This window comes from Condylura cristata, unplaced genomic scaffold, assembly GCF_000260355.1.
Source record: "Condylura cristata isolate star-nosed mole 26May11 unplaced genomic scaffold, ConCri1.0 scaffold00026, whole genome shotgun sequence".
NCBI classification, from domain to species: domain Eukaryota; kingdom Metazoa; phylum Chordata; class Mammalia; order Eulipotyphla; family Talpidae; genus Condylura; species Condylura cristata.
This window is the reverse complement of record NW_004567127.1, coordinates 13616103-13631312: the sequence shown is the minus strand read 5'-3', so window position 1 is coordinate 13631312 and position 15210 is coordinate 13616103. Positions and strand designations below refer to the sequence as shown.

General features: G+C 41.3%; 1 long non-coding RNA gene across 1 annotated transcript in view; it reads left to right on the top strand.

Moving 5' to 3' along the window:
• The window catches only part of LOC105854080, a 116678-nt gene extending 107850 nt beyond the window's left edge, over positions 1–8828 (top strand). The window contains exon 3 of the long non-coding RNA XR_001145808.1: positions 8704–8828. This is a non-coding gene — a long non-coding RNA (uncharacterized LOC105854080). The remainder of the gene's footprint in view (positions 1–8703) is intronic.
• Positions 8829–15210: the final 6382 nt, after the last annotated feature.

The window sequence follows — 15210 nt, the reverse complement described above, 5'->3', positions numbered from 1 at the left end:
AAGAGACAGTTATAAACCAGAGATACCCTACAGGGGAGGGGAGACAGGAGAGGTCTGCCACTCCATGTGTATCACCTCCGGTGTGGGATCGAAGTCATGCTGAAGTGGCTTTAGCTTCTTAGTGCTGTGCTTTAACCCGTTGGGCCACCAGGGAGGGCCCTAGCTTGACGTTTTAATATTTATTCATTGCTTGAATTTTTCAGAAGGGGTTCTAATTACTACACCAAAAAAGTGAGAAAAAGTGATGAGAGTCAAGGGACACTGTCCAGGGACAACCAGTTATCTTTATTCCCACATCTACAGTAAAGTATGCATGGAAAGCTATGTAGAAGAACTAGAAACTCTCTCTGCCTTTGAGGAAAAGAATTCAGGGCCTAGGAATCAGATTTACTTTGTGCAGATTATACTGTTGTAATATTTGAATTTCTTTCTTTGTACATGGATAGCCCTTTAAAAAAAGAAAAGAATGAGAAATATTCTGTAAGTACAGTTATGTTCACTATAAGCTTTTAATTCCATAAAACTTCAAATAAATGCACAGATGGCTAGTAGTTTTTATTCTCTAACCCCTTGATTTTGCTTACCTGGTAATGATGGAAACTCGCAGTAGAAAAATTTAAGATGGAAGGCCTCAAAAGGACAAACACCAGAGGAGGCCGTGAGGATGATTAATCCACCTTAACTAAACCAGCTATGGAAAGTTCCAGGACTCTAAGGGTCTTGGAAAGACTGTCAGCAGCGGTGGGAGCAGGGAGGATTATCAGTTTTAGAAGACCAACCCAATCTGACCTCAAGGCGGTAATTTCCACAATAATTCCACCTAAGAACACTATAAAAGAATATCCCAGCTCCGGCAAAATGTGTAGTTCTTGTTTTCTAAGACCCAATGTGACACTTTCCGTTATTTTTTCCCTCCATAAATTTGCGGATACTGATGAATGGGAAGGTCTGCTGAATTCCTTCTCAGAAGCCCACACACCAAACCCCATCACCTGAACCCCAGCAGTAACAAAAACTCATGTTCTCAACCTCTTTAAAACTTATGAGATGATTTCTTCTACATTACCAAACTTTTAAAATTGTAAAATTGTTACTTTAAGATCTTCTAGTTCTTATCTTGATAGGTGATATACTGAACAGCAATGTTATTCCCCATTATTCCACACGCAAAATCTATGAAACCAGAGCTTCATAGACACCATAATAGAATTGCAAAGTTTAGACTTTCAATTATGATACAAGGAGTTTAGCCATTTTGGAGTTCCATCAGAATTCAGTTTGATATTAGCTTTACTTTATCTTCAGAGATTAAGTCAAAGTGTTTCGATAGCTGACTCCCAGTGTAAATTAAAAAATAAATCAAAGTTAAATGGAGGTTGTGGCGAGGGAGCGGGCCTAGGACCTACAGGGTAGACGGGATTGGCCTTCACAGAGCAGTTACTTCTCTGTTGAGGGTGAATGCCACAGCTTTTCTTGCAAATATAAGGCCAGATAAGGAAAAAAAAATAAAAACCTTACTTTCTTTGCCCTTTTATTTGGCTTACTGGGCTTGTAGACAGAACTTGGACCTCTCTCTTTTCAAAAAGGAATTTATTGAAATGACTTTGCAGTGTAACATTGTGTACTTTTCAGTTGTACATCATTACTTCTTTTTCATTCATCTTCACAAGCCTGAATTTCATCCCACTGAAAGTTTTTGGTTTTGTTTTGTTTTAAAAGATTTATTTATTTATGCATTCAAGAACTGGGGTATAGGCCAGAGATGCAAGGGTGAGAGGATTCACCAGAGATAAAGAGGGGAACAGGACAGATTGAAACACACTGCTGAGGGGAGCAGCGGGCGAGACAAGAGAGGTCTGCCACGCCATGTAGGCAGCTCCCTGGCCAGGGATCGAACTCATGCTGCAGTGGCTGTGCACAGTTTCATGGTGCTGTGCTTCAACCCCTTAAGGCACCAGGGAGGGACCTGAAAGTTGTTTTTTGAATTTGGCAGTATTGCTAAGATTGGTTCATCAAGCCATTTTTTTTTTTTTTTAAAGATTTATTTATTTGTACATACAGAACCGGGGTACAGGCTAGAGGCTCAGGGGTGGTGAGAAGCTTCACCAGAGACAGAATGGGGAGCAGAACAGCCAGATCGACGAAGTACACTGCTGAGGGGAGCAGCGGGCGGGTCAGGAGAGGTCTGCCACACCATGTGGTCACCTCCGGGGCAGGCGGGAATCGAACTCATGCGAAAGTGGCTTTAGCTTCTCAGTGCAGTGCTTTAACCCGCTGCGCCACAAGGGAGGGCCCATCAAGCCATTTTTAATTGCAAAGGGCTCATGGGTGGTGACCTGCTATGTGTTGGCAGACAGCTGGAATGATGGCCAGCCCTGCTCAGTTCTGCCCAGCAGAGATTACATGTATCTGACCAACATGAGAGAGGAATTTTATACAAGGAGGGGGCACTTTGGTTCACCTTTCTGCATTTTTTCCTTCAAGTCTGTGTTTAACCTCAGCAAGAATCACCTTTTCATGGCTGATTAATAGTTGATTGGCTGTATGATATGGATATGTTATATTTAAAGGGAAGGCAGCACAGTGGTTAAGGACTGCAACTTGGATGCAAATAGACCTAAATTCAAGTTCCAGTTCTGGCCCTTGCCAGACAGGGCATCTCAACAAAGTTAGCCATCAGTTAACCATCAATTTCTTCATTGTAAACTACATTTGTTGGAAGAAACAATTCTTCCTCTTCTTCTTTTTTTTTTTTTTGTTTTTGTTTTTTTGTTTGTTTGTTTAAAGTACATGCTACTTACAATAGGTAGATCCAGGAAACAACCCAGATGCCCAAAACTAGCTGATTGGATCAAGAAGATGTGGTATATACACATACATACATACACACACAAAAAAGATAAACTCATGCTATTCACATAGCAACATGGATGGAGCTGGAAGGATTGCGCTCAGTGAAATAAGCCAGAAGGAAAAAGAAATGGTTTCACTTTATAGGAGGAATTAAAGAGAACCAAATAAGGCATTGGGGTGCGGGTAGTGTATTGTTACTGATGGAGGGAGGAATCAGAGGAGGCATCACAAGACTGGGTCACACAAAGGGGACAGATAGAAGGAGCGAGTGCAGCAACCGACACAGCCATAACATCCCATGTCCGGATGCCCCGGGATACCAGAATACCTGCAGGAGTTCCCAGCAGATAACTGGGAACTGTTGGGGACTGTGTCTGAAGCTCAAATCCAAAAGGTGAAAGATAAGGACATGGAGATGAAGGTCATCAGAAATCTCCTCAAAGTTAACCAACCTAGGCTCACAGGGAGTGAGCCCCTCCCAGGGAGAGGCTGTCTATGTCAGGGCAGTCTCTCCACCAGCTCAGGGCAGCCGCTCCTCTGCCACCTGTGCCTGTGCAGGTGCTTCTTCCCACCCCCGCCTCCCTCTGTGAGGCAGCAGCGTCTTGCCTGCCCATGCCCTGTACCATGCCGGGACCTCTCTGCACTGACCTCCCTCAGGGGAGGCTCCTCTCCTAACACTGCCTGCCTGCAACCATGCAGGTCTTTTTCCCTGCAAACCTATCCCTTTCGGGGCAGCTCTTTCTGCCCATGTGTGTCTATGCAAGTGTCTTTTCCTCTCCTGTCTCTTTCTAAAAAACTTGCTCGTTAAATATAACTGAGTCTCTGTCTTGTGAAGAATCTCGCTGTGTGCCGTTAAAAGGGGAGCTCTGGTGAAACCTTTCCCAGAGTGAACCCAAGGACCCTGAACTCAAAAGAAGACATCAGTTATTATAAAATAAAACAAACAAAAAATAAGAGACAGTTATAAACCAGAGATACCCTACAGGCGAGGGGGAGAGAGAAGGATCAGAAGGGGGGAGGAGCGTGGGGGAGTGTGGTGATGACACCAGGACTGTGTGTGTGTGTGTGTGGGGGGGTGACACCATAAACATTGGTTTAAAATGAACAATCTAAATAGATATAGAAATAAAATCTAAGAAAAGAAATTGCATAAAATATTTTTTAAAAAACTTACTTTTAAATGATATATAAAATATATATTAAAAGTGTAAAAAATGCATAGTGCAGGGTTACAAATGAGAGGCAGTCAGCAAAAAGATCAAATTCCTAAAACCCTGTGTGACAGCCAGATAAAGAGATCCAGCAGATACATAGGAAGGACTTGCTCTGTCTCCTTCCTTTTGCTCTTAAACCCCAGCAGACACCCAGCAGGCACGGACCCTGCATGGTGACATTCCACTGCTGAGTGCAGGGGCCTTTTCTCAGTTTCCCTTGACCTGAGCAATAGCAGCATGTGAGAGCTACTCGTTTTCTTCAGCAGTTTTTCAGGGTTTAGTCCTTTGTTCTCTTTTCTGTCGGTATTCACACCTCTTCTCACTGCAGCCCTCCTTGGAGCTTAAAGATACTGCATAGTCTACTGGTTCTTGGAATCTCTCGTCCCCACTGCCCTCCTGAACTCCAGGCCTGTCTCTCCGCCTGCCTGCCTCTTCCCTACCTTAGCTATCATCTCAAGTTCGTTACCTGTAGAACTGAACTCCTCGGTCTTGCCTTAGATCTGCAGCCCCACCACCACCCCCATTTCAGTAAATGGGACAATTCACTGAAACAAATCTTGTCATTTAGTTGCTCTGCTAAATATTCGAGTCACCCTTGCTTCCTCTTTTTTCTCACACCCATTCCAAACCTTCAAAAAGTTCTGTGACTCATCCTTAAAAATCTGTCAGAATGAATCACTTACCAACCCTGCCTCCTCTGTCACCTTCCCCACAGTTCACCTGATGTTGGCTGGAAATTCCACCACTGCATCTCCAGCTAACATGATTAAACTCTAATGAAAGTTCACATCCAGTCATCTCCTCACAGAACTCTCCACTGGTGTTGGCCTCTATTAGAGGAGTAAAACCACAGGCCTTTCCAAATCTGGCCTCCCCTCCACTCCCCCCCCCCCTTGCTTGCTCCCTGCTGGCCATTTCTCTCCATGTTTTTCTTCAAACACACTTAACACACTACTCATGTCAGGACAATTGCACTTGTTTTCCCCCACAGTATTCTTGTGAATATCACATCCTCACCTCCTTCACCTCTTTGTTCTAATACTTCCCCCTCCGGGTGCTTATTCTGGATAACCTTTTTGAACTTACAGTCTCCTTTGACCAGGTCATGGACCCTTTTTGCTCTGTTTCTTTTCTTTATTTTTTCATCATGCTTAGCACCATCTACCTTATACATTTTATTATTTCTCATGTTTGTTTTCTGCCTTTCCAACTGAAATATAGTTCCTAGGCAAGGGTTGTTATCTGAAATGTCCATTGCTATGTCCCTGTTCCAGTGCCTGACACTTAGTAGGGTCTAAATAAATGCGAAGTCACGGCTCAATAATCGTTACTTGAATGAGGAAGTGAATGCCTGCTACTATTTAGGGTAGGAAATATGAAAGCTTCCTGTGCAGAGAGTCTAGAATCCAGATTCTGATTTGGACTGTGACCCCTTAATCTGGGCCTCCTATGTGGACTAGCTGTTGTATCTAGGAGTCTTCTTTTCCTGAACTTTAAAACTCTTGCAGGGCTATAGTAGCCTTCAAATGTGAGGTAATTTTAGGGGGCTGCAGTCTATGTTTACCCAAATAAGGAATGGAGTCCTCCTTATCTCCCATAAAATCACAATCAAGGGTTTATGTAAACTTTACCCCAGGAAAATTATTTTCCATATGGAACAGATTTATTTAAAAATAAATTCCCAATTAGGTGAATTTTTTTTTTAGAGATAAAAAGCTATAAAAGACTAACAGAATTAAGAGTCCACTTTATTTTAGGGTATATGAGAGGGAAGGAGGAAAGGACCTTCAAATCCTCTTTGTCCTTACTAATATTAGTGTGAGCTAAGGAACAAGAAGTTCTATGCATTTTTCTTTTTTCTTTAATATTTATTTTATATTTATTTATACATACAAGAACTGGGGTGTAGGCTAGAGATGTGGGGGGAGTAGGAGGGTTCACCAGAGACAGAGTGGGGAGTAGAACAGACAGATCGATGAAGTACACTGTTGAGGGGAGCAGCAGGTGAGACAGATGACATCTGCTGTGCCATGTGGGTCACCAGCCTAGTGGTCATGGAACTCAAGTCACAGTGCTGTAGCTTGATAGATGAAGACTTTAACCTCTGCACCACCAGGGAGGCCCCAGAAGAATGTGCATTTTTCATATCTGTTTGTTTGCATAGGCATAATAATGTTTCAAATGATCATTTGTTTAAGTTTTAATATTCATTGCCCAAACTTTGTGCCAGCTGGGAGAAGTAGATCGCTAATAGTTTGTATTCATAAATATATTGCAGTGTGCAAACCAAAGAATATACAAAAACTGCTAATTTTTTTATTTTAAAAACACTATTCAGTTGTTTTATAGGTTGATGGGTATAGATAATGAGATCTCATGTCATTTCATCTGAAACTGAACCCCTTGGTCTTGCTATAGAGCTGTGCTCCAGCAGACTGAAGTCTGATGGATTGAAATCCCTGAGCCTTGGCATTTCCCCCTCCTGCTCTCTGCCACCAATTTTGCAGTCTTCACAAATCTTCCTTGTATTTGTGCTTCTACCTAACGTTGTCTTGTACCCTGACCTATAGAGTATAGGTAAGTAGAGTGGTAGATAAGAGACAGATCCTCTGAGGGATTTCCAAAGATAGTGATATAATCAACTCTGTATGATGGTAGGGGTGTTAATTTTGTATCACAAACTAAGAAGTATCTGACAGTAACACAATACCAAAGCAAGAAGTACTGGACACTGTCTATGAAAGTCCATCATCAATAATAATCTCTTCGTCAAACAGTCTCACATTTACTCTGCCTTTATCACAGTATGTAAAGGATTATACGGATTCCTGTTCCCTCCAGTCTGGGTTAGATATAAAACCTGTATATCCCTATAGTTCTTACCTCTATTCTAGAAGATATAGCATGATGGTGACTTACCTGCAATTCCAAAATCCCAGCAGCTGTGAAAATTAGAAGTTTTATTGCCAAAACTTATTTGACAGCAAAAGCTGACCTTGAGGTTATTCATAATGTATGTTTTATGACAGAAATATTAATATGTTTGTTTGTAAGAAGTCACCCTGGTTGTTACTTGGGGATATTATATATTAAAAATGTAAATATATGGGTCTCAACAAAGGTTGAACCCAGGAATAAGCAAATCAATATTCACTACCCATTGAAGATGTTTAAATTTAGTAACTTTCCTCTGTTTTTATTTTTAAAATGGTACTACTTAGAGAAGAGTCAGGCCTAATAGTTCCTTTTTTAATTTCCTTTTTTAACTGAAAGCATAAACCTTTGTCCGGATTGAAAAATTCATTACAGAACCAAGAATAATACCATGTTTCCTGGTTTTTAGATTTGTATGTTCTTATCTTGATAAGAATAATCTGAATATCAAATAACTTAAAGACCATGGAAGCAACTTTCATAAAATGCTATAGAAATTTCACTAGTTACAATTTTTTAAAAATGACCTTAATGTAGTCAAGGATAATAAAATGAGCATTTCTAAACAATGCTAGCAGGAGTATGAATGCTTAAGTCTCTTTAGAAAGCACAATACAGATCAAGAAAGTTAAAAAGTTTATATCTACAGTAGAATGACAGGGAAATATTAAGAGAGGTTTGTGTTCTTGAGACATATCAATTTGGTTCTTAAGGAGAGTCTGAAGTGAATTACTTCCCCTGGAAGCCATCAGTATTTAGTGTTGCTAGGCCTCCTATGTAAATATTTTACTTGAAAAGTCTTGAAGACTTTCTTTTGTTCAGACATCCTTTTTATGTTACAGCTCCTATCCATGTTGTTTGAACATGCTGGATAAGTACAGGACAGAGCAGTTTAAAAATCTCTCAAGTATAATATGGCTTGTGGGTTTTGCCTAGTAATTCTATTATTTCAATACATAGTAATTTTTAACATACCTCAAAACAGTATAAACAATGCATTGTAACCTCCACATTGTATAAACCACAGTTTATATAGAAAAACAGAAGCTACTCTGTGTAAACTTAAGTGGGCAGGGTTTTTAATGTGGGAAGAAGCTCTTTCCACAGTCATTGAAAAAGTGGGGAGATTAAAGATGTGATGCTGTTGCCAGTAATCTCATTTAGCATTGCCAAGGTGGTTGACTTAATATGAAAAATATTAAGAAATATCTTAGACACCTATTTTTTAAAGAACCACCAGGAAGTGACTAATAGCAAGTTTTCCCACTAAAACAGGTAATTTTCAAAAAAGATTTAGTTATTTATGCATACAGAACTGGGGTATAAGCTGGAGGTGCAAAGGCAGTGAGAGGGTTCACCAGAGACAGAGTGGGGAGCAGAACAGGCAGATGGATGAAGTACACTGTTGAGGGGAGCGGCAGTGGTCAGGAGAGGTCTGCTGCGCCATGTGGGTCACCTCCGGGGTGGGGATCAAACTCATGCTGAAATGGCTTTAGCTTCTTAGTGCTGTGCTTTACCTCACTGCGCCACCAGGGAGGGCCCAAAACAGGTAGTTTTAAAGAAATCACTACCATTTCAATTACCTTTGGGGCCCAAAGGGTAATTTGCATGAATGCACCCAGAAGCTGCTGTGACTCTCAGGTCTACTCTGGGCCCACACCATTAGTGCCAGAATAACAGCTCCTGCTCCTCCCTTTTCCAGTGTCTCATAAGTGCTCGTTGCTGGCCTACTTTGATCAGGAACCACCTTGAGAAGAAGATTCTGGGAGCTGGCACTTTTCCCTGAGCTGCAGGATACAATGGGAAGTCAGTGACACCAAGTCACAACCGCTGTGCTTGCAAAGTATAGGTGACGGCTCTATGTTTTCCTTACAGATTGTTTTCCTTACAGATTCCATTTTATTACTATAGCATCAGTCAAATGCACTGTTACCAGTTTAACAGAGATCCCAAATCTCTCAGAATAAAGCAGACTCACAATTGAATTCATCCTTCATCCACCGTGCTGTCTACTCAAAATTATTGATAGTTGGTTCTTCATTCCAAAATGACTGATATTCAAGAAACTAAAGTAATACATTTGCAAGACCAAATGCAATTAATAAAACTAGGTTTTCATTGATATGTTTTCTAGAAGGAACTTTGTTGATTCAAAAACTATTACTAGGGCAGCTGTGTGGGAAGCTGCGTGGGATTGTAACTGGGATGGTCCCTAGGAAAAGGAGAAGTTCCAGGTTCCCTGCCCCACTCAAGAGTAGGGTGGAGCAGAGGAGACAATAGAGAGGAAAAGGAATCTGAAGAAGAGAAGGAAGCAGGATGGAGAGCCAGAAGAAGACCTGAGGAAGCCACATGGAGCAGCAAGCATGCGATGAAGAAACCGTGCTTGTTTCTTGACCCTAGACTGGTTAAGGCAGATGTGGGTGAGAGACCTGAAGGGAGGTGACTATGGCAGTGTTTATATTGATTTTGATTTTTCTCTTTTCCTCCCAGACTTGTCTGGTCATTTCTGACCCTTTTCTACGGGTCCCTGCCAGAAGGTGCTGTGGGCTTGTGGCAGGTGGGCCAATCCCTTTTGGGTTGACTTTTGCCCACGAGGGGATGGGTAACTTCAGGTGTTTGATTTAGATATTATATTCTTTGTCTTCTGTATTGTACATGCACTGTATTACAGTCCCTTTTCATTAAAGTCTTTGTATGTTTTGTCTTGATGCGGTGGGTGGCAGAACCTATTTGTATCAGGCAGGTTTGGGGGCTCAGGGGTGCCCTTCTCTCCCTGCCCTGTAACAGAATGAGGGAAAGGTTACTCAATGTCCATGCAGAGCCATGAGAAGCCTAGAGCGGCTTCACCGGAAGTGAGCTGCAGTCCCCATCCAAAGGTGGCCTGGACTTACTAGTACTGAGTCCAGAGATAGGGCGAGTACAGAGGGAGTGCGCATGCCTGGGGGAAGCAGTTATTGGGGAAACAAGCTAGGGTGGTGACCCTGGGCTCTTGCCTGGGGGCTCCATTATTCTTGCAGGTCTAAGCATATTATCTCTTTACTAATATCTGCCTGCTGTGATCAGCAGATAACTGGTTTTCCAGTATGTTCCTCATACCAGGACTTTTGTCCTTGAGAGGATCAGGCCCCCTGCATGACCCTACACCTAGTTAACAAACAGGAACTCTGGGAAACCAAGACAATATCCCCAAGAACAAGGCGGGCTGGATATCCCACAATAATGTATAAATGAAAAGCATTAGCTCTGTTTAAGCATTTCTTGAGGGTTCAATTTGGGCAGTGTAACAAATGCAGAGTTAGGAGCTTAAAAAAGTAATGTGTATTGTTTCTTTTTTCTGCAGTTTGATAGGCAAAGCTGTGTACTTCGGCTCCCTCAGTGGCGACAATCATTTAACAGCTGAGGCTGGAGTCATCTGGAAGCTTCTCAGTGCACTTGTTTAGCCTCTGCTTGGGCTCTTCAGAACAGCTGGGAACTAGTGGCACATTTCTTTCTTCTCTCCATGTGGCCGCTCTACAAGTCTGGCGTGGGCTTCACACAGCGTGACAACGTACAGAGCAAGCATTCCAAGAGACACAAGTGGAGTTCAGGTGCTAGGAGCTGGTGTTGGAAGTCTCAGCAAAGCCGGCACAAACCAGCCCAGAGCCGGAGGCATATATACCAGCAAGGAAGGATGGTAACTGTATTTTAGGGGAGTATTTGTAAATAAAGATATACAAATGTAGAGATAAATATATCCCCATGAAAAACATTACAAATAATTATAACAAATGTTCCAGTGTTACATGACGTAAGATCTGAGTAATTGAGGTGACATAAGGTGAACTACTGAATTCTAATCAAAGACATTGAATTTTTCTAATGAGTTCCTCAGGAGATTGAGGATCTAATGTCTGTACTGATCTTTGAGACTACTAATCTAGCGAATGATTCAAATTATCTGGCCGCCCATCTCAGAACATTTCTGAACTTCAAAGTTCAAGAAATAAGCTCCAGAACTGAGGTGGGGCATGGGGGAAGCAGATGCATTCTCTATCTTATATTTCCAACTGTGCTTCTGTTCCCCTTGGCCTGTGTCCTAGTCCGTCAATCTACAGTGCCACAGGCCTTACACGCAGCAACACGCTGACAGTTGTGTTACGATTCTACAGCTCGTTGTCACTGCATCAGACATGAAAAGTTTTAATACTGAGTGGCCTGAAGAGATCTTGTTGTCTTTGGGTCTGTTTACTTTGGCTAATTTTCTTAAACTCTTTTTTTTTTTTCAGTGTTGCTAAGAGAGCCCGTATCTTGCAGAACATACTCTCCTTTTTTAAAATAACATTTTTAAATAAGACTAACAAACAAGCTATTTTAATTTGATACAATATGCAATTCTGTGTAATAAAATATGTTGAATGCTTGAGACTGCTACACACACAGGCAGAATGGAGTGATATTTTAAGATTTCCTGTGACTAGAAAGGTAGGAAAGTTTGACTGATTTATATTGTGTCCTGACTTCCTGAGGTAGTTTTCTTAGCTAATGATTGTCCATTTTATTCATATAATGAAACAAAGCTTGTTTCTTTTTTTAAATCAAAATTCAATCTTTAATTGTGCATTTCAATTTTGTCTTTGTCTCTGAAGCTGAATTTCTATGGAATTTTATAGAAGTAGCAATTTTATTATATAAAAAACCTTTTCCTACTGGGCTCATGATTCTGAAAGCATTTTTTAAAAATCCTATTTTAATTTTCAAAATTACTTTTGTTTGTTTTTTAATGAGTTAGGCTTTTAGCACCCAAAGATACAGCTTATGAATGAATGTAACCAATTACCTTTAAATATTCACCCATAGGAGGGAACATTTTGACTAAGTTGTCTGGACAGCAGCCTACCATCACATGGAGGGCTGTGGTGACATGAGTCCCTCCTTCACCCCACTCTGGGCCCTGTCACTAGGCACACTTTTGGGGTTTTGTGTGCTTTTTGCTTTTATTTTTTATTGAGGTCATGTTGATGTACAATACTGTGTGATTGAGAGGTATAGGCTTGCATCTCCTCAGATGTGTGTTACCACACCACATCCACCACCACAGCACCCATAGTCTTCCACCACAGTCCACTGGGCCCCTCCACCATTTGTTCCCCATCTTCCCTCCTCTTCTGGCAGCCTCAGTTCTACAGATTTGTTTTAGTTTAGTTTCTTCTCTTCTTTTGTCTTGTTTCTCTGTTTTCTCCTTACGCATGAAATCATCTGACATGTCTTTCCCTGACTGACTTAGCATTATATCCTCAGGGATATCCATGTTGTTATTCATGGCAAAAGCTAGTAGTGTGTTTTCTTTTACTAGCTGAGTAGTATTCCATCTGTGTGTGCACCATATCTTAATTCACTCATGTGGCAGGGAGCCTCGGGAAAGGGCTAAAAAAAGTCAGCAACTCTGATACAGAAGGAGCAAAAGTAAAGTACAAATCAAGATAAAGCCTGCCAGTGCCCCCTCCCCACTTCTCTCACCCACATATCTCTTCCAAGTGTCTCTACACATCTCTCCTCCAAGTCCCCAAAGTCCCCAAACTGAGAAGCATGTGGAACTACTCCCCCATGTGTCTCTCTCCCTGTGTGTCTCCTCCTGTCTCTGTTTCATGGTTTCTCTCTTCTTTACCTTCAGTATTTCTTCCCCTCATTTCTCCTCTCCAGCTTGTTTTATAGCTCGATTCCCACTCATAGCTTCAGTCTCGCCCATAATTCAGTGCAGCGGAGAACATGGTACCACCCCATTTATAGAGATGCCTGTTCCCGACATCCTAGACCCTGGAAATAGGAGAAAGAAATTTCTGTTGTTTAAATCACTTAGTATATAGTGCTGTTGCTATAGCAGCTTGAGCTGCAGAAGACATATCAATTTTTATACAGACAGCCTGAATGTGGCTCTGAAGATGTGACAGTGGGCCCTCAAGATCACAAGTGTAGTCTCTGCAGGGGAGTGTAATGTGCTTAGTGTGATCATGTGATCACTAGGTTAGGACAGCCAGTTGCCTGGGAAAGTCAAGGAACTCTTTGAGCTCTATTGACTTTTACAAGTTGAGTTTTGAAGGTTGAGAAAGAATGTGCTAGCTCACAAAGATCACTCCAGATAGGAACAAACACCTGCGAAGGCTGAGTTGTGGAAGAGCCTGGGAACCTGTGAGAAGTCCAGACTTGCTGGAGCTTCCAATACTGCACAGGAGTGGAGGCAAAGGAGGCTGGAAAAGTGGGTTGAGTTATCTCAGGAAGATTTCTTCTTTGTATGTCAAGTCAAAAAAGCTTACATTTCATTCTGAAATGGGAGTAGTATTTAAAACTATTTTTCAGTGGTGATTTTGCAAATAAGGAGACAACGTGACCAGCAAGTGAAGACAGCTAGTGTGAAAAGAGGTAGCTTCAGTGTCAGCTCCGGTACTTAGCTGTGTTTCCTAGAATAAAGTACTTCATTTCCCCATTATAAATACCATGGTAATAAATCTTTGCTGCCGGTTGTGTTAAAAAATGCACTTTAGATACCTGACACAGCACTCACCATTTGTAATAGTTGTCATTTGCGAAGTTACCCCTCCCCTTTTGGAAGGGTCTCTGAGGACAGGAGGGGATATAGACTAGGGCAGATAGGAGAAGCATCAGGCAATAAAGCCTGAGGTCAGAACTCTTAGTGATAGACTTGGTACCGGTGAGTAAAGGGGAGATTTCAAAGACATTTCTAACAAAACTGTTATGACTATTGGAAATAATAGAGAGAGATCCCACATGCAAATTTTTAGTTTAGGAGTCATGTAATGGTGTTTTTGAAGGTAGGTGCTGGGGATGAATTAGATACATTTTGTTGCTTGAGGATCTCAAAATCAGACAAAATATATAAAAATCTGTATTCTAGTGGGAGGTTTGCAACAGCATCACATTTTACATCTCCCAACTGGGAAGGATATTTTATTGTGGACACTCTATTCAATTGTTATTAAGTTATGTGGCCAGGATCAGATCCCCGAATTTATTTTTATTAATTTTAGTCTCCATATATACACAATAATTTCCCAAATCAGTTATGTATCCATTATATGTACAATAATAGCTCAAGTGTATATACCAGTGCAATTTTTTTTAAAGACTTAGTTATTTATACATACAAGAATAGGGGTGGTCTAATACAAGAATAGACCAGAGGTCCAGGGGGTGAGGGGATTCACCATAGACAGAGTAACAGAACAAGCAGATTAGCTGAAATACAGTGCTGAGGGGAGCAGTGGGCTAATCAGGAGAGGTCTGCCATGCCATGTGGGTCAGCTCCATGGCTGGAATTGAACTCAGGCTGCAGTTGCTGCAGATAGCTTCATAGTGCTGTGCTTTAACACGCTGTGCCACCATGGAGGGCCCTAAAGTGTTTTTAAGTCTTAATGAAATGTCTCTAATGAGATTCTGAATTTAAAAGAAAATTGTACTGCTCGGGCCCTCCTTAGTGGAACAGTGGGTTAAAGCACAGCACTGAGAAACTAAAGTCACTACCACATGAGTTCGATCCCTGCCTGCCCCAGAGGTGACCACATGGCGTGGCAGACCTCTCCTGACCCGCCCGCTGCTCCCCTCAGCAGTGTACTTCGTCGATCTGCCTATTCTGCTCCCCACTCTGTCTCTGGTGAAGCCTCTCGCCGCCCCTGAGCCTCTGGCCTGTACCCCAGTTCTGTATGAACAAATAAATAAATCTTTAAAAAAAAAAAAAAAGAAAAGGAAAGCACTTCAATTCTTTGCACACAAAGTCACATAATCACAAATCTCAGCAAATACCATTCTTTATATAAGATTGATGAGAAATGGAAAGAACCGTTAAGAATAATAAAAAAGAAAAAGCTAGTGTACAGAAATGCATAAAGAAATGAGACATTTCTAGAGAAATACTCAGTTCTTTTGATTATTAATTTTCTCCCTTCTTGAGTAATAAATAGCATTTTCAGTTAATTGTCCCCTTTAAAACTTTCTGTAGTAGTGTCGTTGATATCACTGCGGCAGTGTCCTGAGTACAACTCTTACTGCTAAGGTTGCCAGTGGTTTCAATTTCTACATGTTCTTTTGTCTGGTTCCTAGAAAAGTAAATCATTTTCTCTAAATCTGTCATTTTTGCCACTGTATTATTGGCCCACCCTAATATATGATGTGTTCTTAATCTTTACAGTTTGAATTAACTACTGAATTCACATTTGAA